We start from the raw sequence: 25,145 nt of genomic DNA, 5'->3' as shown, positions 1-25,145 counted from the left end.
TCTCATCTAATCCTCAAAACAACTCTATGCAGTAAGTACTATTGCTGTTGCCATTTCAGAGATCGGGAAACAAAGGCTCAGAAAGAGGAATTCACTGGCTCAAGGTCACAGGGCAAGTACATGGCAAAGATAGGATTTGATGCCAGGCCTTCTAACTCTTAAAATAGGGGGACAAGAGGGCAACAGTCTTTGTAGATCAAAGCTCCAACCCTCAATCAGACAGCTTGGCAGTGGGTAAAACTCCAAGTGGTGGGGTGGGGAGGGAGCTAAAAGGGGACAGAAATATTCCATCACCCCCAGCAGAACAGAGCCTTGGAATAAGACCTAGGAGACTGACATAAGACTGTAAAACAGAAAGTCTTATTGCTTGTCCACTAAGTAGAGACTGAGACACCCTCTTCCCTCCCTACTCACCCCCTTCCCGTCCCTTCCCTTTCCTCCCCTCCCCCTCCCTCCCTACCAAATCAGAGAGCTCCCTGATCTTCTTCAGGACCACCTGCCAGGCAGTTTCCCCAGCCTCCAGATTGATGAGATCCTTTGGCCACATGCTTCCAGGGCTTTCTTCACTCTCCTTTGGGTTCCCAGCGGGGGTACTCAACCCCAACCCTCCAACGAAGCCCTCAGCCAGGCGCAGTTCCAACATCCTGGAAAGGGCTTGTACTGAGGATGGGGCCTCTTCCCTCCTCCCAGCTCCCGGAGGGCCCCGGAGCCAGAGTTCCTAGGCCATAACTTCTCAGCCCTCCCCTTCAGCCACAAGAGCTCCACAGAGCCCTCATGAATTTTCTCATCTGTAAAATGGGCCACTGGCCCGGTCCAGCCTGCTTCAGAGACCTGGTGGGGAACCAAGCCAGATACACAGGCTGTGCACACACAATAGAGGGTTGGTATCCTCTTCCGGGCTCCTCCACACACGTGTTCCCATTCACAGATGAGAAAACTGAGGCCAGAAAAGATAAGTGCAGAATCCAGGATCTTCAGATTGTAGGGCTCAGAGCCAGGGCCCAGGAGATGATCTAGGTCCAAGGTCCCCATTCTACGCACAGGGATGAGAGGCCCAGAGAGACAAAGGGACTTGATCGAGGTCACCAAATGGCCAGTGGCAGAGCTAGGCTTGGCACATGGGCTCCCTAGAGCAGCCACTGGACCTGCTGCTGGCCACACTTCCCTGAGACCGAAGTGAGGGTGGCCTGCAGCCAGAGGCCTTCTGCTTCCTCAGCTGGGACTGCACCCATGCCCCCCACGCCACACGCAGACTCACCTGGTGCCTATTGTGACCTGCTTCCCCAGCCACAACCCAGGGGGCCAGGATCTGTGGCGACTGGGCTTCGGGTAAATCCCATGGGAAGAGCAGAACTCAGCCCAGATCTCAGGGGCCAGGGCAAATACCACCCCAGGCTGTCCCTCCAAACCTCGGCCAGCCCTGCCTGCTCAGCCCAGACCTCCCAGGCCCCGAGAACTAACCCTCCTTTGTCACCCACATGACAGGATCACAGGTGAAGTCAGCCTCCAATTATAAGTGAACATCAGAGACAATCAGAGTAGAGGGACCCTGGGAACCGGCGTCCACCCTTCCCACTTCACAGATGGAAACACTGAGGGGCCCAGAGGTCTCCGGAAGACTCAGCAAACCTGGAGGGGGGTAGAATCAGGATCTCAGACTCTAATCACGGGCCGGTTCCACTGCCTCAGAGCAAGAGCTGGTCTCTCCTGGTGCTGCGCCTCTGCCCTCCATGGCAGATTTAAATACCTTGCTGGAAGTTTTTCCAAACAGAAAAGTGAGCCTATCTGCATCAGTCAGTGTCCAGTCACGTCCCTCCTCCCTGGGCCTGCCCTCCCTCTCCATGTGGGCTGCTGAGGTCTCTGTGACCTCTTGTCTCTCCCAGGCTGAAGTCATCACCTTGGGGCCGCCCACCCTCTAGGATGTCAGCCGTCACTTCCTGCAGGCTCACACCCCGCCTCTGTGCTGTGACCAGAGCCTCCTTGCCATTCCAGGAAGGCAGTTCAGCAAGGAGCCGGCTCCTGCCCTGACTCTTCTTTTCTGCCAGCCCTGCCTGGCCTTCTGCTCACTTGCAACCTCCAACCTTTTTCCCTCCCACCAGGGGTCAATGCCCCCTGCCTCCCATCCCCCTTAGGCTCTGGGAGCTTAAACATCTAGGAAGGGGCAACAGGTAGAGCCTGGATTGGAGGGAGGAACTTGCTGCAGGACCAGGACAAATCCCTTAACTTCTAGAGCCTCATTAATCCCATCTGTGATTCCAAACAAGATAGTAAAGTCCAGGCTTTTACAGAGACCCCCGCCTACTCTCACCCCAGACTGATTCAGCTGGAACTGACTTCTAGCTCTGCTTCTTAGATGCTGTAAGTTCTTGGGCAGATGACCTCACCTCTGGGGGCCTCAAGACGGGGATAAACCAGCAGGTGGTCATGAGGATTAAATGAGATGAAAAGAGTTTAGCCAGGTGCCAGCATATACCAGTAACCATGATAATAGCAACAAGAATTGCCAATATTACTAAGCCCTAAATAAGTGTCAGGCATTACGCTGAGTACTTTATGTGGGTCAGTCATAGAGTCTTCATAGCAGCTTATGAGGCAAATTCCACCCAGAGCCAGCTACACATTTGTGGGACCTGGACAAAGTGAATCTGTGTCCGATGGGTGACCCCCATGGGGTTGCAACCTCAACACCAGGACGAGCTCAGTACCTGGATTAGTGGTGGACAAGACGCTCCTGGTGAGTTGCCTACACAACGTGCGGGGTGTCGCCAGCCTGGGGTGAGGACAGCTGCCACCTTGCCCTGCACTGAGACCTGTGAGGCCATGTGCCTGACCCCGACTTCTTGACTCTAGGCAAATCCATATGGATAGAGCTGGCCCCGACCAGATCTCCGGGAAGCAGTGGAGCCCAACCGGAAACTGTTCCCCCCCAAGCCATGGTAACTCTCCTACCCCTGCTCTGCCCACAGTGACAGGTACGTGGGTGAAGCTCAGACTCCTGCTAATGTGTGACCATCAGAGCCCTGTCAGAACCAGAAGGGACATAGGCTCCTTCTCCACCTCTTCTCCCATCCTGTACATGGGAAAGCTTAGAGGCCAGAAGGAGAAAAGGGCCAAAACTCCCCTGGCGAGCTGGTGATGGACTTGGCCTTCAGGCCACCTCCGCACGCTGCAGATCCTGGGTGGGTTCTGGTTCCGGGTCCACTGCCCTGGAGGATGTATTGGCCTCTGCTTATGTGCAGATTCTTGCCTTTCTCTGTGGGTTTAAATATTTCTTTGAAAATCTGTCTAAATGGGAAAGTCAGTCACACCCCATCAGGCCATGGGGCTGGGCCACATCCCCCTCCTCCCACGCCCTTCCCACCCACCACCTGGGCCCCTCATCTCCTTGTCTCTCTACCTTCCCATGCAGGCTGCCAGGGTTCACTCTGTCACCTGCTTGTCTCTCCCAACTGCCTCCGCCAGCCCAGGCAGCCCCTCCTCCTTCAGGCTGGGCCCACCTGTGTGGTCCCTGGGCCTCTCTTGACTGCTGCTCAGCCCAGACCTGGGTGGAGGAGGTACTGAGGATCTCAGGGATACAGAACCTGGGCCCTCAGTCCTACCCCTAAAGCAGCTTGAGGAGGAAGGCCTTGTATCCCTTGAACTCAAGAAGACAGTTGGGGACACAATTTAGCTTGGAGGGAGGTCAGTTAGGGTCTAAGCAGGAAAATAAAGCCACTTCAGCTATTCACTACAGAGACAATTTAATGCAGAGGATTGTTTCCACAGGTGATGGAGCAGCTGAGGGCCAAACAGGGAACAGTGAAGCAACCTGGATCCTGGCAGGAAGTTATTCCCATGCCTGGACTGGAGGGGCAAAGGGAAAATTGATGTTTCCCAAACTGGAGTCGGAGGTCACTTCGTGGAAGTTGGAACCACGGAGACACAGCCACTGCCTAGGAAGCTACCTGGGACAGAGAGGTGGAGGAGACACAGCCTGGTTTCTCCTGTGGCCTCCCAGACTCATGCCAGTGCCCCCCAGTGGCTGACCCCTGCCGGAAGCCAGCCCCCTGGGAGTTGGGATAGAGTCAGGGAGGGACAGAGAATGGATGGGGAGGGGGGCAAGCAGACCCAGGATGATCACAGGTGGTTGGTGGCTTCTTACAGGTAGAGACATTTACCTGAGCCCTCGAGGGTGAGAAAGTGCCAGCCAGGCCAATACTGGGCAGAGCATTCCAGGTGTCGGTAACTGCTGGTGCAAAGGCTCAGAGGTGGGAACAAGCTTGGGCCCCAGGAGTAGAAAGGAATGTAGCAGTGGAAGAAAGGAGGTGGGAATTTGCTGGGCTTCAAAGTCGATGTATAATACAAGTCAAGTATTAGCCTGATATTACAGATGTGAAAATGGGGAGGGGAGGTGCAAAATGTGGCATCCAGCATACAAAGAACCCTTCTAATAAGATGATCTCAAATCCAGACCTGATCTCGAGCGAGCTAGACACTTGCAGATGGAGAGGCTTTCAGTTCTGTACCAGCTCCCCCTTTCCTCCTAAATGCACAACCCCGAGGGATGCTCCTTGTCCATTTCCCAGCCTCGCCAGCTATACACGCCACCCTGGTGATGTCTGCGCTCTCTCTCCAGAGCTGCAGTGCTTGCTTTCTTGGCTTGTGTGTTCCCTTTGCTGGGAACACTCTTCCATCACATGTTCAAATCATGCTTTCTTTTGCTTACAGGAATCATTTGTTCAGGGTTAAATTCAAGAGTGGGTCAGCTCAGTTGCTGAGGCACCAAAACACCCAGGAAATGAAGGGAGAGAAGAAAAGCCAGAGAAGAAAACTGAGTGTCACCAAAACTCAGTAAGAGATTGGAAGTCAAACTTTGGTAGGTCACACGGGGTGAGGTGACACTCATGTAACCACTTCTCATAATCACCCTGGCTTCAGGAGTGGATGGGTGTGGTAAACTGCAGGGCTTTTGCTTTGTAAGAAAGGTTGCAAGTTTGGGCAGAGCTGAATTGCTTAAGACAGAAGGGAGAGGTAGGGTCACCAGCAGGTGCCCCTGTTACCAGGAGGCCCATACTTCTACCCTCTCTCTGTACAACTTCCTCTGAATGAATGTTAAACAGATATTTAAGGGACATTTATTTAATGCTGGAACTACGGAATATCCACATGTAAAAGAATGAATTGGACTGCTACTTCATACCATACATAAATGTTAACTCAAAATGGATGAAAGACCCAAATATAAGAGCTAAAACTATAAAACTCTTAGAAGACAAGATAGGAGTATATTCATGACCTTGGATTAGGCAATGGTTTCTTAGATATGGGGAGAGACTGTTAATGTATACAGGATTTCTTTCTGGGGTGACAAAAACATTTAAACATTAAATTGTGGCAATGGTTGCACAACACCGTGAAGATACCAAAAAAAAACAACAGAGAATTGTACACTTTAAATGGGTGAAATGTGTGGTGTGTGAATATCTCAAAATATATATATTTTTTTTTTTTTTTTTTTGCTGTACGTGGGCCTCTCACTGCTGTGGCCTCTCCCGTTGCGGAGCACAGGCTCCGGATGCGCAGGCTCAGTGGCCATGGCTCACGGGCCCAGCCGCTCCGCGGCATGTGGGATCTTCCCGGACCGGGGCACGAACTCGTGTCCCCTGCATCGCAGGCGGACTCTCAACCACTGCGCCACCAGGGAAGCCCTCAAAATATATTTTAAAAAAGAATATTCATACCATGTTCTTGGATTGGAAGAATCAATATTTTGAAAATGACTATACTACCCAAAGCAATCTACAGATTCAATGTAATCCCTATCAAACTACCAATGGCATCCTTCACAGAATTAGAACAAAATATTGTACAATTTGTATGGAAACACAAAAGACCCTGAATAGCCAAAGCAATCTTGAGAAAGAAAAACGGAGCTGGAGGAATCAGGCTCCCCGACTTCAAACTATACTACAAAGCTACAGTAATCAAGACAGTATGGTACTGGCACAAAAACAGAAATATAGATCAATGGTACAGGATAGAAAGCCCAGAGATAAACCATGCACCTTATCTTTGACAAAGGAGGCAAGAACATACAATGGAGAAAAGATAGCCTCTTCAATAAGTGGCGCTTATTGAAGGGAGAGGGAAAACTGGACAGCTACACATAAAAGAATGAAATTAGGACACTCCCTAACACCATACACAAAGATAAACTCCAAATGGATTAAAGACATAAATGTAAGACCAGACACTATAACTCTTAGAGGAAAACACAGGAAAAACACTCTTTGACATAAACCACAGCAAGATCATTTTTGACCCACCTCCTAGAGTAATGGAAACAAAAACAAAAATAAACAAATGGGACCTAATGAAACTTCAAAGCTTTTGCACAGCAAAGGAAACCATAAACAAGTCGAAAAGACAACCCTTAGAATGGGAGAAAATATATGCAAATGAAACAACGGACAAAAGAGTAATCTCCAAAATATATAAACAGCTCATGGAGCTCAACATCAAAAAAACAAACAATTCAATTAAAAAATCGGCAGAAGACCTAAATAGACATTTCACCAAAGAAGATATACAGATGGCCAAGAAGCACATGAAAAGATACTCAACATCACTAATTATTAGAGAAATGCAAATCAAAACTACAATGAGGTATCACCTCACACTGGTCAGAATGGCCATTATTAAAACATCTAGAAACAATAAATGCTGGAAAGGGTGTGATGAAAAAGGAACCCTCCTGCACTGTTGGTGGGAATGTAAATTGATACAACCACTATGGAGAACAGTATGGAGGCTCCTTAAAAAACTAAAAATAGAACTACCATAAGACCCAGCAATCCCACTAACTGACCATATACCCTGAGAAAACCATAATTCAAAAAGAGACATATAGCACAATGTTCATTGCAGCACTATTTACAATAGCCAGGACATGGAACCAACCTAAATGTCCATCACAGATGAATGGATAAAGAAGATATGGCACATATATACAATGGAATATTACTCAGCCATAAAAAGAAAATAAATTGAGTTATTTGTAATGAGGTGGATGGACCTAGAGTCTGTCCTGCAGAGTGAAGTAAGTCAGAAAGAGAAAAACAAATACTGTATGCTAACACACATATATGGAATCTAAAAAAAATGGTACTGATGAACCTAGTGGCAGGGCAGGAATAAAGACGTAGACATAGAGAATGGACTTGAGGACATGGGGTGGGGAGGGGGAAGCTGGGGCAAAGTGAGAGTAACATCGACATATATACACTACCGAATGTAGAATAGTTAGGTAGTGGGAAGCAGCAGCATAGCACAGGGAGATCAGCTCAGAGCTTTGTGATGACCTAGAGGGGTGGGATAGGGAGGATGGGAGGGAGGATCAAGAGGGAGGGGATATGGGGATATATGTATGCATATGGCTGATTCACTTTGTTGTACAGCAGAAACTAATACAGTATTGTGAAGCAATTATATTCCAATAAAAATCTATTTTAAAAAGTTAGAAAAATTAGCACCATTAAAAAAAAAAAGAATATTCACTTAAAGAGACACCACAATATTACTAACCTACAAAGTGGCTCTCAGTCCAGCCCTGAGTAAAACAGACAGAACATAGATCTTGCAAACCTGCCAGTCTGAGTTTGAATCAAATCTAGAAACCTAGAAAGCAATTTATCTACTCTAAGCGTCAGGATTCTCACCCATGGAAAGGGTATGATAAGAAACACCTACAAGGTAGATTCTTAAATGCACACACTCTTAGATTGTCAGAATCTCTAAACCAAACATCTTAGACCTGAAAAGATATGTGGTCAAACCTCCCTGTCTCTCGGTATATAAATCCTCTTTTCAACTTCCTAAATAGGTCATCATCCCACTAGGTTGCTTGCATACACCCCAGGGACAGGGAGCTCACCCCACTTCCTGAGGCAGCCAGCCCTATTCTTGAACAGCTCTGATTGATGATGAGGTCTTTCTTTAAACTCTGTCTCTTCCTGGTTGACTCTTTTTTATTTTATTTTATTTTTTATTTTTGGCTGTGTTGGGTCTTCATTGCTGCACGCAGGCTTTCTCTAGTTGCAGTGAGCGGGGGCTACTCTTCGTTGTGGTGTGCGGGCTCCTCATTGCAGTGGCTTCTCTTGTTTTGGAGCACGGGCTCTAGGCACGCGGGCTTCAGTAGTTGCAGCACACAGGCTCAGTAGTTGTGGCTCGCAGGTTCTAGAGCACAGGCTCAGTAGTTGTGATGCACGGGCTTAGTTGCTCCACGGCATGTGGGATCTTCCCACACCAGGGCTTGAACCTGTGTCCCCTGCATTGGCAGGCAGATTCTTAACCACTGCGCCACCAGGGAAGCCCCTGGGTGACTCTTATAGGTCCTGCCTCCTCCCTTTCAGGCCCCCACAGAACCCCTTCAGTGACCTGAAATTTGTATCAATATGTCCCTGAGTCTGTCCTTTTCTGGGTCAAAAACTCCCTCTGATTTCCATCTAATATAACTCTGTGGTTTTCCCAGTGCAGAAGCAAAGTTCCAGAGAGATTCACCACAGATAACACAGAGGCTGAGAGATCACATGGTGAGTTGGGGGACCAGCCCGTCTACCCAGAGCTCCTACGACAGACAGCAGAATGTGTCAGCACTAGGTCTTCCCCGGGGCTTTGACTAAGTTCCATATGTTGGCTCCTAGCTTGGGGATGAGTGCAGGATTGATCAGAGAGACATCATAACTAACACAGCACCCAGCACCAAGGACCCCTCTCCAAGCTGAGCCTCCACCTCATTCAGCCTGCCTGGTCGGGCTTGTGTCCTGAGTCTCTTTGAAGCATGGCTGGAATGACTCACCAACATCCAACAATTATGCCAGTCCCAGGAAGAGCAGAAAGATGGGGAAACAGGCTCTCTTTTTGCAAGTTATCCCCAGTTTTGTGGGAACGATGGATATGTAGACAACCAGAGACCAGAGAGGAGGACTTAGTATTCCCATTGTATTTAGACTAAAAGATGAAGAGACTTGCTCAGAGTCATACAGTTGGTAAGACAGAGCAGGAATTTGAACCCAGTTCTGTTGACCTCAGAGGCTCTGTTCCCGGGAATGAAAAGGCAGCATAATTCAGTGATTAAACACATAGAATTTAATGTGCCCAATGGAGATGATGATGATGGGGGAGGTGAAGATAATATAATTATTTATCGAATGCTTACTACCACACACCCTGCCCGGTATCAACTCATTCAATACTCACAAAATCTTACGGATGTAATTATAGTTATTATCCCCATTTTAAGGTGATGAAACCAAGGCAGGGAGAGGCAGGATAATAATAAAATCTACTTAATAGGACCATGGAGAGTAAATGAGGTAATGCATGGAAAGCCCATAGTTTAGTGCTTTCATGACACTGGTTAAGTACTTAAACTGTAGTTAACAATAATGATAATAAGATAAGGGCCTTAGAGATCATCTAAACCAGAGACCTTAAACCTTTTGTCTTAAAAATTAAATATGGACCCTATAGGGGATATTTGTCATGTCTTGTGGATGCCCGGCATCTCTGAACACCCCTCCTGGAAGTCCCGTCTCTCCAATGTGGAAGCAAGAAACCAACTTTGCCAAGTTCGCTTGCAGCCAGGATGTGTGAAAACATGACCTGGGCTCTATCAGGTTGATCTGAAGGCAATGAGGACTGGCTAGTATTACAAAAGTGACTCTAGCCACTGCCATGGTGTGTGATGGTGAAGCAGTGGTTAATTAAATTGTTGCCTGCTGTCAGTTGGAATGAAGTTCCCGTTGAAAAGTAAGGCTTTAGGGACCAAATGTCTAGTGCCATAAAATGGCACAAAAGGCAGAAGGAATACCAGTATTTGGGGTGGAGAAACTTCTGCCTGTCCTAGAGAATTTAGGGAAATAATATGGCAAGCTCAGAGGCATAATTTATTAGCACAAGACATGGCCAGAGAATCAGGAACTTTCTATGACTAAACTGTAAAGAATCTCTCATCTCTTGCTGCTGAAGAGATGAATGAGCCAATAAAGGAAATAAAAGTTTGAGAATGCAAGTTGCCATATCACAACATCAGTTAAATTTATAGCCTTACCTCACATGCGCGCACGCACGCACACACACACACATCTACTAAAGTTAAACATACGCCCATCCTATGACTCAGCAATTCCATTTCTGAGTATACACTCAAAAGAAATAAGAAATACTCCACTGAAATATGTCCACCAAAAGACGTGTACAAAATCATAGCAAGTTTATAATATCGTCAAACTGGCAACAATCTAAAAGTCAATCAATCATAGAACTGACAAATAAATTCATATATATCTCATGGAATACTACACAGCAATGAAAAGGAACAAACTAATGCTAATAGTAAAACCATGAGTGAATCTCACAGACATATGTAGAGAAAAAAAAAAGACAGACCCAAAATAACAATACATATATACTTCATGATTTTATTTATATGAAGTTCAAAAACAAGTAAAATTAATCTACTCTGACAGTAGTCAGAAGAGTCATTTCCTCTGGGTAGGAGGCTACTGGCAGGGAGGGAGTGTGAGAGAGCCTTCTGGGTTCCTGGAAATGTCCTATATCTTATATCTGGTTCTACCAGTGGTAATACAGAATATACTTACAGATCCTCCCCTACTAACCATGGGGTTATGTCCCAATAAACCCATTACAAGTTGAAAATATCTTAAGTTGAAAATGCATCTAATACACTCAGCTACTGAACATCATAGCTTAGCCCAGCCTACCTTCAACATGCTCAGAACACTGACATTATTCTACAGTTGGGCAAAATCATCTAGCACAAAGCCTATTTTATAATAAAGTGTTGAATACCTCATGTAATGTATTGAGAACTGCACTGAAAGTGAAAAACAGAATGGTTGTGTGGGTACAGAATGGTTGTAAATTTATCAGCTGTTTATCCTGGTGACCTCGTGGGAGGGAGCTGCGGTCCCTGCAGTTGCTGCCACGCTCAGCATCACAAGAGAGTACGGAACCAAATATGCTAGTCCAGAAAAAGATCAAAATTCAAAATCCAAAATATGGTTTCTACTGAATGTGTACCACTTTCACACCACCATAAAGTCAAAAAATTGTAAGTCGAACCCTCACAAGCGGGGGATCATCAGCATATATATTCACCTTTTTATATATGCATATACACATACATATATATTCATGTATATATTGTGTATATACATTCATTGAGCTGTACACTTAAGATTCAAATTTTCATAGCTATATCAGGCCTCTGGTGACATATGAAAGCTGAAGGATTGACTTAGAAAACATGCATCCTAAGAATTGTAATAAAGACGTATGTGGAGTTTTCGATGTCTCAAAGTGCGTCAAACCCACAGAATACGTCAGGCCTCCCTTGTCAGCACAGTTAACCCTTTTCCTGGCACTGATGAGGCTGTTTCTGACTCTCTAAAGGTCCCTGTTATGACCTTGCGGGAAGGTTGTAAGTGACAGTAATCTCTTCATGCACCCCCCCACCCCTCATTGCTTCAAATTCTTTAGCAGCACACCCCAAGGGCACCCCAGTAATGTCAAACCCTAGAGGGGAGCACTGCCATACCAAAATAATCTAAAGGTTTAATCAATTTACATTAACAAAAACCTGTAGAATCTGTGTGGGAATGGACGCTGAGGGTGTTAGACCCAGAAGGGAGGAACATAACTTTAGATCAGACCAGTTTATCCATATGGTTCACTTACCTGCAGTCACCATCTAGGTGCACGCTCAGACCTCCAGGAGTGGTCTGCTTGGTTGATTAGCTAAACCTGAACTCCATGGTGGCCTGCGGTAAGTGAGGTTGAATGCCATAAACTCCCTGGTTTCATACAGAGGAAGGAATCCAGAGATTTAAGGAGAGCATCCAAGCAGCTCATCCACCACTTAACTACGTTTCCTGTAGAGGTTCAGGAGAACATGGCTTCTCCAAGGACTGAGAAAGCATTGAGAATCACATCAGCAAAAGGAGTAGTAGTTTCTTTGAAAATTACTCTCTAAGCCAGAGATAAAGGATGGAAATTCTGCCATTGAAATGGACTTTCTTGGGCTTCCCTGGTGGCGCAGTGGTTGAGAGTCCGCCTGCCGATGCAGGGGACACGGGTTCGTGCCCCGGTCCGGGAAGATCCCACATGCCGCAGAGCGGATGGGCCCGTGAGCCATGGCCGCTCAGCCGGCGCGTCCGGAGCCTGTGCTCCGCAACGGGAGAGGCCACAACAGTGAGAGGCCCGCGTACTGTAAAAAAAAAAAAAAAAAAAAAAAAAGAAATGGACTTTCTTATCTCAAAGGGAAAGATGAGATGAGGTCCTGGAGGATAGTACAGGTCAAGTAACAGCACTTGGCAGCAGAGGCAACATGGTTACCATCGTGGACAGCAGGGCCCCAGTGGGATCAGAATAGTTAGGTCTGCAGGGATCTTTGGTGTGGTCAGTTGACCATGAGCTCTGCAGGACAAAAGTAGGTGTTCAGACTACTGAGATCCCATTTGATCTGTTTAACCCCAAAAGAAACTCTAGGTATACCCAATAATTTAAAAAATAATAGGCAAAAAAATGATAAACAATATTTTGTATAGTCAGACTAAAGTAAGTGTTGGTAACTGATTTAAATAAAATTGTGATAAAATATATTGGGAAGACTGAAGAGAAGTGAGGAGATATAGAAGAACCTCATGAAAAATAAGTATATGATATTTAACGCATTAAATCATGAAATAGCATCATAAGCTAGTGATCTGGAAATACTGAGGTCAATAGCAGAAGAAATGCCTGACAGTGTTCAAAGTGATGGCCTCCGGGGGCAAAACCAGAAAGAGGGGAGGTGTGCTCGGGAGTTTGGGCCAGGCATCATTTAGATTTGAAATTTTTGAAAAGTTAAAATTTTGAAAAAAAGTAAATGTCTTAAAGAGCTACATTCTCCTCACAAACCCCTTCCCTCTCACAGCCCTTCAGTCATCTGCAGACAAGGCTCATGTCACCCAAGGTAGCTCTTTCCCAGGCCAAATGCCCCCAGTTCCCATTGGTCTGGCCTCTTCCTTCCTCCCTGGGAGGTTATGTAACCTGCTCAAGGTCACAAAGAGAGTAGGTGTCACAGTCCAGAGTGACATTTGGGGCTCCTTTGACAGACAGCAGAATAGGAACCTCTCAGGGCAGGGCCCTTGAGTTCCCTGGTGCCATGACTCAGTTCCCCGGGTGACTCTGCAGGTAGGCTGGACGGAGAGTCATCCCTGAGGAGTCATCCCACACTGACTCCTGCCTGAGGATGCCCCATGGGAGCAGAGACTGCCCGCCCAGCCCCACCTGAAGCAGGACTTCTGATCTGGCTTTTCTGGGGCATGTTCCTACATATGTCAATAAGCAGCAAATAGGTACAATAAATCTCCTGCATACGAACCTTCAAGTTTCGAACTTTCAAAGATTCGAACATGCATTCACGTGTCCAATCACGTAAGTTAGTTCATGTGTCTGGTGTACATTGTCACGTGCGTGCATCCTCTACAAGTGGTTGTGCTTTTGTGTACTTTACTGTACAGTACTGTTGCTGTGCAACTCAAGGAGCTTACTAATGAAGACCTGATGGAATTGGAGGCCCAGAGAAAGGATGAAGAGAAACAGAGGAAGAAGAAGTAACTGAAGAACCGAAGAGCTTCACCATGCAGGAAATGGCAAGGGGATTTTCTTTATTTGAGGAGGCACTGTTAGTTTTTGAGGCACAGCACCTGAAAGTAGAATGGTACACGAAGGTTGCAGCAGCTGTTCAGAATGCAATCCAGTGCTACCATGTCATCTATGACAAGAAAAAAAGTTACTGCCCAGACATCACTGGATTGTTTTTCAAGAGGGTAAATAGAATTGAATCCAGCTAGGAGCCAGAACCTGTGCCATCGACATCAGGCGTGAGTGAAATTGCAGCTTGCCCTCCATCTCCTACTGCTGACGGTCCTTCAGCTCTACCATCTCCCACCTCCTCTCCCTCCTCCAGTCAGTAACTCTTCTTGCCTGTTCACTCAATGCCACCCCCTGTATGCCAGCTGTTGTACTGTACCACTGCACTTTTCAAGGTATTGTACTGTAAGATTAAAAATGCTTATTTTTTAAAATTAATTAATTTATTTACTTATTTTTGGCTGTGTTGGGTCTCCATTGCTAAGCGTGGGCTTTCTCTAGTTGCAGTGAGCAGGGGCTACTCTTTGTTGCAGTGTTCAGGCTTCTCATTGCGGTGGCTTCTCTTGTTGTGGAGCACGGGTTCTAGGTGCACGGGCATCAGTAGTTGTGGCGCACGGGCTCAGTAGTTGTGGTGCAGGGGCTTAGTTGCTCTGCAGCATGTGGGATCTTCCTGGACCAGGGATTGAACCTGTGTCCCCTGCATTGACAGGCGGATTCTTAACCACTGCACCACCAGGGAAGTCCCAAAATGTTTATTTTGTGTGTTTGTTTTTTATGTATTATTTGTGTGAGAAGTATTATAAACCTATTACAGTACAGTACTATATAGCCAATTGTGTTAGTTGGGTAGTTAGACTAACTTTGTTTGACTTACAAACAAATTGTACTTACAAATGCACTCTCGGAACGTAACTCGTTCATATGTAGGGGACTTACTGTACTTTCATGAATACAGCCAATGTGGCAGAGGGGAGGTTAATGCCCCATTTCGTAGATGAAGAAATTGAGGTTAAGGGAATAAGTGACTTATTCAAGACACACCGTGGATACAATGCACATTTGGAGCCAGGCCCGATGCTAGTGCCTCTGTGCCCTTGCCTTTCTGGGGTGTGTTCCTGCATACTGCAATATCAGCAAACACGAGATATTCCAACTCTGAGCCAGGCCCTGGGGTGCAGGTTCAGGTGGAGAGGAACGAAGAGGACTAGGTCAAGGAGACCCAAGTCTATGTGCTGAGTCAAGGATGTACACACTCACTGGGCGGCGGAGGGCAGGGTATTCATCTCTACTTTATAGATGAGGAAACTGAAGGTCAACAATTCAGATGAGCTGTCCATGGTCCCACAGCTACTATGGAGAGTGGTAGTAGTGAAGGTCATGGACCCTAGGGCCAGACCCCTAAGGTTTGAGATGGCTCTGGGGCTGCTCTGGGTAAGTACTTGACCTTCCTCTGCCTCTGTTCCTTCTCTGTCAAATGTGGGTACTAACAGATGTCACTTCTCAGGGTTTTTGAGCCAATGCACATAGAGGACCAACGGCAGGACCTGGCTGTGCTGCCTTCTCCCTGTCACTCATTACCTGTTTGGGAAGGTCAATGGATGCCTCTGAAATGAGTGTTCAGAGACAGCGTGAGCTGCCTCAGAAATCAGGAAGCAGGAGGGATCCCTGGCTTACACTCTGGAAAGAACAGAGCAGATGCCTGATCCCTGCATGATCTGCCTGTACACAGCAAGATGAAACCAGCTCTGTGAGCACAGAGGAGACAGGATATAAGCCCCAGACCGCTCTGTCTTGAAACAGTTTGGACTGAAACCGGCTGAAACAGTTTGTGGAGACACCTTCCACACGAGGGCCACTTAGTTCGACAGGGCTCAGGTCACAGACAGGCGGGGCCCAGGGTCACGAAGGAGGAAGTCTGGCTGCTGGCAACACTTTTATGACACAGCCATGAATCCAGACCATGGAGAGACACAGTGGTTCTATTAATTCACTGGGCAAAATTATGTGAGGCAGGTCCTTGCTCAGAGACAGTGATGGCTGGCCTGCTGTGACAGCTGCGAATGGCACTGGTTTGTCTGATTCCAGAACTTACATTGCTGGGAGGCAGAAGGCAGAGAGTGGGTGTGGCCTGGACTTCAGTGTTGGACCCTGGGCTTGAGTGCCCCCACCTCTTTCAGTTGTGTGATCTTGGACCTCCAAACTCTTGCTCACCCAGCTGTGGACCAGAGATTTAAAAAGCCTTGCAAAAAAAAAAAAAAAAAAGCCTTGCAGAGAGTCTTTGAAGACTATGGTATCTCTTTTCCTTTTTCTTCCACAATAAAAATAGCTCTTTATTTTTTGGCTTATGTAAATAGTACCTGCTTACGGTGATCAACTTAAATAATACAGAAAGTTAAAGAAAAGCAAGTGAAAACCACTTGAAAGTCCATTTCCCCAATGAAAACCGTTAATGTTTTCAGACCAGCCTTACATGCATCTGTTTATGAGTCTAACAAGCCCATATACTTAATATCCCATCGCTGGGACAGTAACAGAGTGTACTCTGTATCATGAACATCTTTTAAAAATCAGCCTTTTTGTTCCCCTCCCCCTCCCTCTCTCTTCTCCTCATTCCTTCCTTCCTCTCCCACCCCCCACCGGGTAATTTAGTTTAACAAAGTGGTATGTATCCTTCCACAGTATTTTTAGGCTCATATAATCATATATATACAGTTTTGGCCTTTTGTCTAATAAAAATAATATTAAAAATATACATTTATCTGTGTCTTACTATTCTCACAAAACAGCATGAAAATCCTTCCAAATCAATAGATCTAGCTCTAACTCATTGTTTTTAATGGCTACATTCTATTCCATGGTAAGGAGGTACTACAATTTATTTAGCTATTAACTCTTCCTCCCTAGATGAACATGAATTTTGTTTCCAGTTTTGTTATCATGAACAATGCTGCCAACAAAAATGTTTTGTACATAAACCCTTCCATGCTTGCATTCTCATTTCTGTGATACAGATTCTAGAAGTGGTATTGCTAGGCCAAAAAATGTCTGTGGTTTTAATTTTAATAACCATTACCAAATTGCTTTGACAAATAGATGTTGCCAAATTGTATCCTTCCCCAAGGGTTCTTAGTTTGAACATTTTTTGCCAATGTGATGGATGAGCAGCTGGATCAAACCAGCCTAAGTCGGCTCAAATGGCAAAAATTAGTCCAAACAGGCCAAGACTCACCTCTGCCTGATGAACCTGTAATAAATGGGGTCTAACCAGATAAAACCAGCTCAGACTGGCCCAAACCAAATCAAAATGGAATAAATTAGTTCAAGCTTGCAAATCCTTTCAACCATTCCAACTTTCTTCAGCCTGTGAACTAAAATATTGTCTGCCATATCAGTAAACAAAGGATGTTGCAGCCACCCAGCCATCACATTACACCTGCCTCAATGGTGAGCCCCGAGGGAACTTAGGATGGAAACAAAGAATGCCCTCCATCTAGCAGTCAACTACTGCAGCCACCCCCAACAGTGCACCCCGAGGAGACTCGGGATGAGAAAGCACAGGATGCTGGCCCCAGATACCTGAGGTGCATATCAAATGACTTCAGTGAGCCCAGACTCTTGCCTATTCCCATATATAGACAAGCTCTAAATTCCTTAACCTGAGATGTCTGGTTTTCTTTTATTAACAGTAATATTTTGATGTTCCAACTACCTGGTCTTTGTAGCAAAAACTCCTATATATCCTGGCTCCCTGCCTTGCCTCTTCAGAACAGTTTCTCAGAGTTATCTGAGAGGCTGTGTCTGGGGCATGAAGTCCTCAGAATGTCCACCAAATAAAACCTAACCCTCAACTTTTAGGTTGTGCATTGTTTTTTTCAGTCGACAAAACCTCCTCCTGGTTTCAGAAGAGCCACTCACTGAGCAATCAACATGGTCCCAGTGTCTGCGTGCTGGGCAGCCTAACCCACATCGGCTCTGTTCAGTGCATTCTGCAACAATAAAAATCTGCTAAAAGATACAGCAGATCTTTTGATCCTTCTTAGTTCTTTGGGTTACAAGAAAACCACCTTCACACTCAGTCACTCAAAGGGGATTCCTTAGCAGGAAATTGAGGCATCTCAGAGACCCCAGGAAAGGCAGAATCAGGAACTGAGAAGCCGTCAGGAGCTGAGGTGGCCACCTCTCTCATTCATGTCTTCATTCTGGCTGTACTTTGAAGTGGAAACCCAGGCCCAGGCAGGAAAGTGGCTTGCTAAGGACCAAGAGCCCACTGGGGGCAGAGCCACATCAGGGTTGTGAGGGACCCTCAGGGTGGGGGCCTAGAGGTCGAAAGCTGATGTTGGCTAGTAGGCACTTGCTGTGACCAGTGTCCTAACCCACCAGGAAGCCCTCAGGCCCTCACAGGCTCAACTGCAGTTGACCAGTGACCTTACTTTTCCTCCTGAATCCTCTGGAGCCCTGAGAGGTGTGGTGGGATCTGAAGCTATACAGATTGGGATCCTCTGTAAGATTTAAGGGGAAAAAAGCAAAATTATTAGTACAAAATTTCTGTGAGCCCATTCCTGGGCCTTGAAAGTGGCTTAACAGAGTGAAGGACTTTGAGGTTTAAGTTTCATTCACTTTGTGATAAATCTGCTTCTGGTCTGGAAACAGCAGGAAGCAGAGCCCTTGAGGAAGAAGGCCTTGGCTGGGCTGGCAGCCTCACCCTGAGCATTCTCTGTACACCGCTGCCCCCTTGAGGCCAGTCCAGGGACTGGGGCGGGAGCCTCAGGCTCTACAGTGAGAGCGCTGGTCCCCAGGTCTGAGGAAGGTCAGGGAAATGTGAAATAGCCCTTGCAGAGAGACTGAGTGCAGACTGTCACCAAGTGTGTGGCCAGAGCTGGAGAGAGAAGTCAGAGTCACCAGCAGAGAGGCGATTCCTGAAGAGGAGTCAGACACCAGGTAACCCTGGTCTGAGAAGTGAGCTCCAGCCTCACAGACCTCCTTCCTATTTCTAGAATATTCTAAACCGCTCCACACCTCAGGGCCTTTGCAGTGGCTCTCCTCTGTCTCAGTGCTTTCTCCAGCCCTTCCCATGAGTAGCTTCTCATCTTTCAGGTCTCAGCTCAAATATCATCTTCTCAAAAAATCTTGGGCAGTGACACCAACTTCCTGAGCCTCAGTTTCCTCTTCTAATACATGGAGATTAATAATATTTATAGGGGACTTCCCTGGTGGCACAGTGGTTGAGAATCTGCCTGCCAATGCAGGGGACATGGGTTCGAGCCCTGCTCTGGGAAGATCCCACATGCCGCGGAGCAACTCAGCCCATGCGCCACAACTACTGAGCTCACGTGCCACACTACTGAAGCCTGTGAGCCTAGAGCCCCTGTGCCACAGCAAGAGAAGCCACCACAATGAGAAGCCCGCGCACCACAACGAACGGTAGCCCCTGCTCTCCACAACTAGAGCAAGCCTGCATGCAGCAATGAAGACCCAACACAGCCAAAATAAATAAATACATTTATTTATTTAAAATATAATTATATTTATAGGATCGTTGTGATGTACCAGGGAGATGATGATTGTAAACATATGATAACTGAACTGATACTGTTCAGATAACTGAATGGGGAGGGGCATGGAAGGAGGGCTTGGAGGCTGCAAAGGCCAAAGGACAACATGGGGTGGGGAAGGAGGGTGGTGGGAACTTGAATCTACAGGACTCTCCCCACAGGGCGTACCAAATGTTCTTCCTCCACTCTGCTCATCATGCTATTCTGACACACATCCTGACCCAGGTGACCCTCATCTCTCACCAGCATTAGAGCAACACCTTCTCTCAGCATGCTGACTAAGCCTGGTTTTTACCTATACCTCCCATCAGACCCTGTACTTCTCACGCTTCTCCTTCAGCTCAAATGTAATGGTTTATTTCTACCAATTTTATTTTCTAATGATTTTTGTGGGATTGATACTTCTGTTTTGGTATCATTTGGGTTTTTTTTAACTAATTTATTTTATTTATTTACTTTTTTACAGTAGGTCCTTGTTGGTTATCTGTTTTAAATATAGCAGTGTATACATGTCAATCCCAACCTCCCCATCTATCCCTCCTCCGACCCTTCCCCCCTGCTAACCATAAGTTCATTCTCAAAGTCTGTGAGTCTGTTTCTGTTCTGTAAATAAGTTCATTTGTGTCATTTTTTTTTAGATTTAGCATATAAGGGATATCATATAATATTTGTCTTTCTCTGTCTGGCTTATTTCACTTAGTATTGAATATGGTAATTTTCAGGTCCATCCATGTTGCTGCAAATGGCATTATTTCATTCTTTTTTATGGCTGAGTAATATTCCACTGAATATACGTACCACAGCTTCTTTATCCATTCATCTGTTGCTGGACATTTAGGTTGCTTCCATGCGTTGGCTATTGTAAACAGTGTTGCGATGAACGTTGGGGTGCATGTATCCTTTCGAACCATGTTTTTCTGTGGACATATGCCCAGGAGTGGGATTGCTGGATCATATGGTAGCTGTATTTTTAGTTTCTTAAGGAACCTCCATACTGTTCTCCACAGTGGCTGTACCAATTTACATTCCCACCAACAGTGTAGGAGGGTTCCCTTTTCTCCACACCCTCTCCAGCATTTACTATTTGTAGATTTTTTGTTGATGGCCATTCTGACTGGTGTGAGGTGATATCTCATTGTAGTTTTGATTTACATTTCTGTAATAATTAGTGATGTTGAGTATCTTTTCATGTGCCTCTTGGCCATCTGTATGTCTTCTTTGGAGAAATGTTTATTCTGCCCATTTTTTTGTAATGGGTGGTTCGTTTTTTAGATATTGAGTCGCATGAGCTGTTTGTAAATTTTGGAGACCTTGTCGGTCATATCGTTTGCGAGTATTTTCTCCCATTCTGTGGGTTGTCTTTTGTTTTGGTTGTGATTTCCTTTGCTGTGCAGAAGTTTTGAGTTTAATTAGGTCCCATTTGTTTATTTTTGTTTTTATTTCCATTACTCTGAGAGACGGATAGAAAAGAATTCTGCTGCGATTTATGTCAAAGAGTGTTCTGCCTATGTTTTCCTCTAGGAGTTTTGTAGTATCCAGTCTTACATTTAAGTCTTTAATCCATTTTGAGTTTATTTTTGTGTATCGTGTTAAAGAATGTTCTAGTTTCATTTTTTTACATGTAGCTGTTAGTTTTTCCAGCACCATTTATTGAAGAGACTGTCTTTTCTCCTTTTTATAGTCTTGCCTCTTTTGTGGTAGATTAATTGACCATAGGTGCGTGGGTTTATTTCTGGGCTTTCTATCCTGTTCCATTGATTTATATTTCTTTTATTGTGCCAGTATCATACTGTTTTGATGACTGTAGCATGGTCAGTGAGCATGATTCCTCCAGCTCCGTTTTTCTTTCTCAAGATTGCTTTGGCTATTTGGGATCTTTTGTGTCTCCATACAAATTTTAAGATTTTTTTAATCTAGTTCTGTGAAAAATGCCATTGGTAATTTGATAGGGATTACATTGAAGCTGTAGATTGCCTCAGGTAGTATAGTCATTTTAACAATGTTGATTCTTCCCGTCCAAGAACGTAGTGTATCTTTCCATCTGTTTGTGTCGTCTTGGATTTCTTTCATCGGCATCTTATAATTTTCGGAGTGCAAGTCTTTTGTCTCCTTAGGTTTATTCCTAGGTATTTTATTCTTTTTGATGCGACGGTAAATGGGATTTTTCTTTAATTTCTCTTTCTGGTCTTTCATTGTTAGCGTATAGAAATGCAACAGATTTCTGTGTATTAATTTTGTACCCTGCAACTTTCCCAAATTCATTGATGAGCTCTAGTAGTTTTCTGGTAGCATCTTTAGAATTTTCTATGTATAGTATCATGTCATCTGCAAACAGTGACAGTTTTACTTCTTCTTTTCCAATTTGGATTCCTTTTATTTCTTTTTCTTCTCTGATTGCCGTGGCTAGGACTTCCAAAACTATGTTGAATAAAAGTGGCAAGAGTGGACATCCTTGTCTTGTTCCTGATCTCAGAGGAAATGCCTTCAGCTTTTCACCATTGAGTATGATGTTAGCTGTAGGTTTGTCATATATGGTCTTTATTATATTGAGGTATGTTCCCTCTATGCCCACTTTCTGGAGAGTTTTTATTATAAATGGATGTTGAATTTGTCAAAAGTTTTTCTGCATCTATTGAGATTATCGTATGGTTTTTATTCTTCAATTTGTTGATGTGGTGTATCACACTGATTGATCTGCAGATACTGAAAAATCTTTGCATCCCTGGGATAAATCCCACTTGATCATGGTGTATGATACTTTTAATGTATTGTTGAATTCGAATTGCTAGTATTTTTGTTGAGAATTTTTAGATCTATGTTCATCAATGATATTGGCCTGTAATTTTCTTTTTTTGTGGTATCTTTGTCTGATTTTGGTATCAGAGTGTTGATGGCCTCATAGAATGAGTTTGGCAGTATTCCTTCCTCTGCAATTTTTTAGAATAGTTTCAGAAGGAGAGGTGTTAACTCTTCTCTAAATGTTTGATAGAATTTGCCTGTGAAGCCATCTGGCCCTAGACTTTTGTCTATTCCCATCACACCCTGTACTTTTTGTGCTTCTCCTTCAGCTCAAATGTAATGATTTATTTCTACCAATTTTATTTTCTAGTGATTTATGTGGGGTTGATCCTCCTGTTTTGGTATCATTTGTTTATGGTGCATTTTGTAATCGGGGATTGTGAGCTCATCTCTCTCTGTGGGTTGAGGGTGTGACTGTCCAGAGCAGCTTTTACTTGCTTCTACCAGGCATCCCCAGGATATTACCAGCCACAGATCACTTTGGAGGTTAATTTCTCAGCTTTGGGGTTTCTCAGACCACAAAGAAAATGTGAGTTCAAATCCTAAACCCTGGGAGGTCTGGCCTGTGGTTGGGAATTCTCAAGGGAGAATTATTTTCTTTTCCAATTCAGAGCAAAAGTCAAGGTGAACAAAGTTAGCTTTCTAAGCCAGTGAGGGGCTGAGCCTGGGTTTTTGTCTTGCCCACCCTCTTACTGACAGTGTGGCTTTACAAGGGTTTTGGATTCCTGTGGGAAGTCTCAGATCCAAATACCTATCTCCTTCTTCACTGGCCTCTCCTATTTTATCCCCAGATGGCTTTTAAAAGCCAAGCCACTCGGTCACCACCAGGACAGCCCCAAGACTAACTCCACACTTACTGTTCTGAGTCTAGTTTCCTCCTTCTTTTTGGCCCCTGAGGATTCCTCTTTCTCATGAGCTTAGCTATGCATCTAAAAGGAAGTTGATTGCATACTGTCCAGCAAATCTAGGTGTTTTGTGTGAGAGTGTCTTCAGGTGATCTTCTCTGTCATTGTACAGGAACCACACACTGTCCATTGACACTCAGCCCCACACTTGCCCTTCTGTGCCTTTTGGTATTCTCTGTGCCACCTGGAAGTCTGCAGACTGCATTTCCTAGATTCCCTTGCCAGCAGGGTTTCAACTGCATTCTGCCAATGGGAGGCACTCCTGCCAGAGAAGAAAGTGGGAAGAAGGTAGAAGCCATTTTGTTCCTGGCAGTGCTTCCTGTAGTGACAGGAAGTGGCAGTGGTAGGAAAGTGCAGCTTTCTACTGGGTGGTGGCCTTAGGAACAGCTGCACCATAGTGCAGAATATCGGACTGTGGGCTCAGATGAGCACTGACTCCTACACAGATAGTAGGGGCTTTCTGTGGTTCCTCATCTCTTCAGAGCTTGCAGGGTTTTACCCATTGCCCTTAGACTCTACTGCTATCAAACCCAGGTTTGGCTGCTCACCACTCAAAAGCCAATACTTGAGAGACAAATATTGGTTGGAAAAGGAAAGGTTGCTTTATTCAGGAGGCCAGCAACCTGGGAAGAAGGTGGACCCATGTCCAAAAACCAACTCCAAAGATTCTGTTCAGTCATGAAAGTTTTTCAAGGGAGAATCATTTGGGGAGGGGGTCAGAGTCTTCCAATTTCTTCTGATTGGCTGTTGGTGAGGTAACAGGGGAGTGTTCTAGGAATCTTGTGATCAACATGAAGTTACCATCCTCCACCTGGGTGGGGACCTTAGTTCCTGCAGAAGAACTCAAAGGTATTGTTTATGTATATTCCTTGAGGAGTAACTAGGACCCTGTCTCTTGGCTGCACTATTGTTTCTTGACCTTCCTCTTTTGTTTCTATATTCCCTCCCTTCCATGATAAAAAACTGTTTGAATCTGGCCTTTGGAACTCAGGGAAGGTCAAGGAGGTTGAATGAAGCCTATTTCCTGCTAATAAGAAACGGGGGACACGAAAAGAATTTTACCTGGGTGGGGCCCACAGGGTCCTGCTCCATTTCACTACTATCTCAGAATGTACCTGCCCACTTCAGTAGCCAGTGTCTGCCATCCCTGTTCCTGGGGGCAGATACATGCCCTGCACTCAAGGCAGGCCAGAAATGACAAGAGAATTAACATCTTCCCCCAGGAGCCCTCAAACAATGATTCTTGGGAGTTGGGGTTAAATAGTCCAGCTCCCTCACTCCTCATGTGGGATGACTCTGAGGCATGTATTTTATACCCCAGAGTTGCCTGTGGAATTGAACACTAATCACCCATTGTGATAGCCATGTGTTTTGCCCCCTATTGGCTGCCTTCCTTTCCCTATCTCGCTTCCCCACCCCCCTGCTAGTGTCCCCTGCAGCTCCCAAATTAACTGTATGCACTCAAATCCTTGTCCCTGGGTCAGCTCCTGGGGGAATTAAGACACTGGGTAACACATCTTCCTTTTTTTGCAACCTTCTCTCAGCTAATTTCCTCAGTTAAATCCCTCTCTGTTTGAAATACCTGGGGTCCTTTCTGTTTTCCTGTAAGATCCCAACTGATGCACTTCTCAAATGGACTATACATTTGAAAAGGGGAGCCTTAGTCACTGCTCTGTCTTATCACTCAGCAAGGCCCAGCACACAACAGATGCTTAATAAATACTTGTCAATGACATACACGTGTAATGAGGTGATTTTATTGACTGCTCACCATGCTTTTTTAAAAAATAAATTTATTTATTTATGGTTGTATTGGGTATTCGTTGCTGCGTGCAGGCTTTCTCTAGTTGCGGTGAGGGGGCTTCTCATTGCAGTGGCTTCTCTTGTTGCGGAACACGGGCTCTAGGCACATGGGCTTCAGTAGTTGTGGCATGTGGGCTCCGCAGACTCAGTAATTGTGGCACACGGGCTTAGTTGCTCCACGGCATGTGGGATCTTCCCGGACCAGGGCTCGAACCCGTGTCCGCTGCACTGGCAGTCAGATTCTTAACCACTGCACCACCAAGGGAAGACCCAGCTCACCATGCTTTGTGTGCATGTTTTCATTCATTCCTCATGTCCATCTGATAAGGAAAGCACTGTCATTATCTTCATTTCATAGATGAGGAAACTAAGGCCCAGAAAAACCAAG

The 25,145-nt window shown here is 45.4% G+C and overlaps 1 pseudogene across 1 annotated transcript in view; it reads right to left on the bottom strand.

The window, feature by feature from the left end:
• LOC307063995 (antizyme inhibitor 2-like) overlaps positions 1–25,145 on the bottom strand; it is a 43,092-nt pseudogene that overhangs the window by 7,218 nt on the left and 10,729 nt on the right. The window lies entirely within an intron of this gene.

This window comes from Hyperoodon ampullatus, assembly GCF_949752795.1.
Source record: "Hyperoodon ampullatus genome assembly, chromosome: 2".
Taxonomy (NCBI): Eukaryota; Metazoa; Chordata; class Mammalia; order Artiodactyla; family Ziphiidae; genus Hyperoodon; species Hyperoodon ampullatus.
This window is presented reverse-complemented; position numbering and strand designations above follow the sequence as displayed.